We start from the raw sequence: 6,000 nt of genomic DNA, 5'->3' as shown, positions 1-6,000 counted from the left end.
GAGAGAACATTTGTTATATCCTGTTTTAAATAAATTGTTATATATAATATATTTTGATGATACAATATGATTTACTTTAACTTGATTCTTACATATATTTATTTTAGTAACATAATAATTATAAAATGGAAATTGAATATATTTAATAAAGAAATAAAGAAATAATATTATTAAGCATCTATATTATATTAAAGAAAAACTAATCTTTTCTTTATATATTTAAAAAGGTTAAACATCAATATCAAAAAGTATAAAGAAACAAACCACTTAATAAATAAAATAATTTATATAATTCATATGATTCACTCGTTGATTGTATGATAAAATTATTAATATAAATTAAGTATTCTTAGCTCGTATAAAGACTTTATTGAAAATAAAAGCTTTATTTATTATTATTATTTTATTAATTTAATTCACAAAAATGTTGAGAATTTCTGTTATTATAAAGTTATTCAAATACCGGGCTTTTTGAGGATGTAGTTTTCGATATTTATAAAATCTTTTTTTGATTACATTTACCAAAAAGCAAATTATAGATATTATCCATAGAATTAAAAATTAGATTTGTTACTAGAAAAACCGCATTTAGAATATCAGTTAAAAGAAGATTTCCAACAATCTCTATAAACTTATATTCAAAAATAAAAATAGAAAATTTACTCAATAAAATAACAGTTTTGCAATTGATGAATAATTCATAATTATAATCCGAAATAACTAATAGTTTAGTTTGTATCAAAATGAAACTTTTACTTACTTTAAAATTATGAAAAATCTTTTTCAAAAATATAGTTCTAGATTTGCTTGAGATCACATCATCTTTAGTTTTATTTATATCATCAGATTTAATCAATTTTATGAAAATATTGAGATCAATGATGAATTCAATATAAGTAAAGAATTCAGTTTAGATATTATGTAGTATAAAGATAATAATAATTATAAAATTTATTATTATATTTATTAACACCTATGTAAATCCTTCATTAAAAAAAGTTATATAGAATATTATAAGAAGATTGAATGAGATTACAAAACCCATAATAATCATACATTTATTCTTAGTATTATATTTGAAAATAATAAATCATTTATCAATAATCTTCAATATGCTCAGATTATTGTTTTAATTATTTTAATTACTCTTTAATTTCTTTACAAATCCTACATTAAAAGAATTCAATGAGATAATAGAAAATTTAATAATAATATATTTGTTTTTGATATTATGTATAGACTATTGACTTATCTATAACTTTCAACATATTCGAATTATTATTATGTTATATTCATTATAATGATCAGTTTCGAGATATGAGATTATATAAACATTTATATAGTTTTTATACTTTTTTAATAAAATTCAAGAGTTATTTTCATAAAAAGAAAATCGAAAGTGTAAAGATATCTTGATTTTGGGATACTGTGTTGATCGGAGTAACTGTACTGAGAATAATTAAAAGAGTATTGTATGTATTTTATAACATGATTGATTCGAATCTTTTATAGATTCGATACTAATATTTTATAGAGCTTAATGAATAAATAAGTTTTATTATAACTTTCGATTAAGAGTTCTACACTTTTTACATAATATTCTTTTTTACTAAATTTGTTTTAAAATATTATTAATCTCTCTATATTAGAAATCCATCAGATAATTTTGAAACTTTTTCGTAAGTCTATAATTATAGGGCGTATAAAATTGCATTCCATATGTTTTTGAATATAGTTCTATGGATTAATAAATAATGTTTTTTATAAATATTTCTATTGTATTAAAAGTGTGTATATTATACTCAACTAGCAGTATAACTTGAATATTGTATTCTGATTAGAACACTATATAATATAGAGAGGGATACTATAGAGATATTGTTCCCCTCTCTTATTTATTCCTTCAAGGATTATCAGAAGTATTTATAATATACACTTTATTAGAAATATAACTCAAATACTCTATTATAATAGATTGTTATATAATGTAGAAGTACTGGAGAGTTATTATTCATCTCTCTTATATTTTCAAGAAACAATTTCTTCTTACTTATACAGAGTTTTCATTTTATAATCTTTTGCTACTAATAATTATATTCTAAAATAGTTCAATATTTCTATTTGAAGATACTTGAATAGACTTATCGTTGTTAGATTTCAAACACTGTTTATAACTACAAGCTGATTGGTTTAGAAAGCCTGTAAGGTCTATACAGGAACATCAAAATGTAGAGTTCAATTAAATCGATAAACTAATCAGCGAATCAAGAGAAGGCGATTTGTCAAAATATTATACGAAGAGAAAAAATTGGCTTGCAAAGTAAAAGCTTTCTAATAACAGATTTTCCATGTTAATAGGCTATTATTTGCGATAGAAGTTAGTTGATTGAAAAATTGAATTGGGTTGAATTGAAGTTTTGAAGTTTTAGGTAAGGATTAGGAGACTAAGATGAAAAATTCTAATTAAATTAGAAATGTGGGAGACAGCGATGAGAAACTTCGAAATTTTAGTTGTATGTTTAGTTTAGATAAGTCAATAAATTTAGAAAGAAATTTAGAGAGAGAATTAAAAAGAGGATTCAAAAGAATATTGTTAGAGAGTAGATCTATGATGATCATTGTATTTATTATATTTATCATAATTATAATTTCTAGGGCTTAACGGTACCCTTGGCACCCCTATACGAGCTAGAAGCCAGAGGCAAGCAAATTTTAATAGATCTAATAGATCTATTAATAACACCTTCAAGACTTTTTTTTTCAAGCAAGAAGCAAAGAGACAAGCAATATTCATAGACTATTATACTATTCCCAAATTCATTACTTTAAAAATTATCATTCCAGGATACATTATTTTTCCATTTATTATTATTTAAATGTTACTCTCAAGAGATTCTCGGAAGCTGAGATCAAATTTACTCCATGGGAAAGCTTTAGATTTCTAAACAGTTTCCACAAATTTCTACAAGTAATAGAAATCTTTCTGAAACTTAGCATTCCATAAGCTATTGAAGATAAATGTAAATTCGGATTTCAAATGATGTTAAAAATAATTATAAAGAATATTATTAAGCCTGTTTTTCTTTTTAGTTATAGATAGTTAACGTTCAGCTCATTATTAAGAATCCAATCTCGATTGAAAATAATTAAATTTAATTACAAGTTTGAAATTGTAGAATTATACCTTCATGGTATGAACCTTTCAGTAATCCAAGAAATCGAAAAGTATTATCCTCACATATAGAAACAGATATATTTATTTGCTTTATTACTGTTAGTTTGCAATCTCTTATATATGAATAATAATCTTCATTTGAATTAAAAGATTAAAATACTTTTTAATGTATTCAAATTGATACAACAAATGATATTTTATATTGAAATCGATCAATCAAGAGTCTATATCTATTATATAAGATTCTTATATAAAACCATAGTAGTATAATAACCTTTTTCTTAAAGAAATGTAACACGGAATGGAATGACTTTGAAAAACAAGTATTGCTATAAAAGATCTCTGAATTACTGATCAAATAAGAGTTTACTATATTATGTCCAATAATGAATGATATCTTGAATATCAACATTTATGTAGTTCAAAGTATGTCGTATTATAACAAAAACTATAATAAAACTTTCAACTGCTCGAAAGAAGGTTGGAATTATATCTTAGTTCTCATTATTTTCATATGAACAAGTACTTGTAGTTGAGGAAAGAGAAACAAATATTCCCGAATTTCTAGAGCTTGTAATCTCTCAATTATCTTTTTCTAACACTTGATTCTAATAGTATAATATATGTTAATAATCTTATATAACAATAATCTATGTATTAACATTGTCTACTGACATGAATACTATCTGTGGTTTAATTTACACTAGTTTAAAAATCTATTCTTATAAATATCAGAGGCCTACAAGTCCCCCAGCCACTTGCTTTTGAAGAAAGTGTTATATAATGATATTCAGTTTTACTAAAGAAATTTAAAAAGAGGTTTTATAAAAAGCTTATAGGCTAAATTAGTATATTCTTTTTATGTATTTTTGTAATCTAGTCTATTTTCTATTTTGAATTATTTGAATTTTAATCTTTTTAAAGATAATATTTTATCAAATAATCAAATATACTTCTATATTTTATATCAATTCAATAATTCTAATAGAATTGAAGAAGTAAATATAGTAAATCTGTACTTTATGTATTATATAATCATATATACAATAAGCTTTTTTTATATTCATAGGTTTAAAAAATCTTTTCTAATTGGTTATAAGTAATATATAGAACTTCTTGTTGATTACAGCTTAGTTTTCCTGATTAAATAAGAGAGGAAGTTTATATATATATATAAGAAAAATGTTACAAAACTGTTTCAATTTGATATATAGTTTTAAATAAATCAACGAAGTAAATAAAGTAGATCAATTGAAGTCTTTCAAATAATGTAATCATTTTTAAAGTAAGTTTTATTATATTAATAAGTTTAATTAATTGAATTAAGAGAATTAATTGAGAAGTTTATTTGAAAATTTATTTGTAAATAGAATTATAGTAATCTAAGGTATATTTGTTTGAAATGTTTTTCAATATTCGAAATGAAATATAAATCTGGATTAGAATTTGAATCAAAATCAAAATCAAAATCTGGATTAGAATTAATATACATAGATTTATTAATAAGATAAAAATAAAAGTATAAAAGAAAAACTATTCTTCTATTAAATCTATTAAATCTATTATAGTAATTAAAAAGAATAAAAAAACTTATGGTTTCACAGTCTGAAAAAATCTTTTCCCCAACGGCTAGTACTATATTTTTACGTGCTTTAATATTCAAAATAATTTCATTAAAGCTCCCTATTATAATCGATATTTTCTTATTTATATCAATTATATAAGCTTTAAAGTATCGATATTATTTTCATTAGAATTCATTCTAACTTTTTTATAACCCTCAGCTTTAAAACTCATATTACAATCTTTATAAGTAGTAAGAATATTTAGCAGGTAAATCTTCAATTATCATTCTAGTTCCGATATTAATGACACTAACCTAATTTCAAAATAAAAATTTACAAAAAGCTATTAGGTTTGAATTCTCGAATTTCAGAGTTTTTTCTTATACAAATTTCTAAATCAATGATATTTCTGTCTAGAATCTGTAAAATAATAATATTCTCATTCGAGTTTTTTTATAGTTTTTTTTCCCTTCTTCGAACTTTTCGATTTTTAGGTGGACTTCCTGTAAGAAATCAACATTTTTTGATCTCAGATTCTGAAAAGCTTTCGTTTTTTCAAAAAGGATTAAAATAATGTTATTTGATAAAAAATTCGAAATTAAGATATCAAAAATAATAGTCTAGATTGAAATATAGACTATTCCTTAATCCGCCGATCTTTGCCACGCCCGAGGTTTTACTATGACATCATTGAAATATTTCTCATATTTCTTATATTATTATTGTTAACTACTCACAATCGTTTTAAAATCAAAATTACAATTGAACTATACTTTCTCAAGAACCAAGCTTTCCGATGAGTTATATTCATCTTATTTCTAGTAAAAATTCATGTAAAGAAATTTAGTTAGGTTTTTATATCAAGATCACTTCACTTAATTCCAGTTCCTTTCGAAACATTCAAGAGATCTCACTTCTAGTTGTGTTTCGATTTCCATTATAAGTAAAGACAACAGCTGCCTGTAAGAGATGAACCTTCAATTAAGATTTATACACTAGTTCCCATCACAGCTCTAAGATATTTTCAAGAAATATAACAATCTAGCTGGTGGTCACAGTAGCAACGTTCAAGAAATGAGTAGAAGGTACAGCGAAGAAATAAAGCCCAAAGCATATGAGAGTTCGTTTGCTTGGCCTCGGTTTACCTTTTCGCTATTACGGCTCATCGGTCATGGTTCTTACAGAAGGTTTCCTGTTGTTGGCAGGGCGAGATAAGTGAACGAGACTCAAATGAACTTCACGGGGGTTATTCACCAAGTA

This window comes from Botrytis fragariae (genome assembly GCF_013461495.1).
Source record: "Botrytis fragariae strain BVB16 chromosome Unknown tig00000001, whole genome shotgun sequence".
In the NCBI taxonomy this organism is placed as follows: Eukaryota; Fungi; Ascomycota; class Leotiomycetes; order Helotiales; family Sclerotiniaceae; genus Botrytis; species Botrytis fragariae.
The sequence above is the reverse complement of the archived record's forward strand: the minus strand, read 5'-3'. Positions refer to the sequence as shown.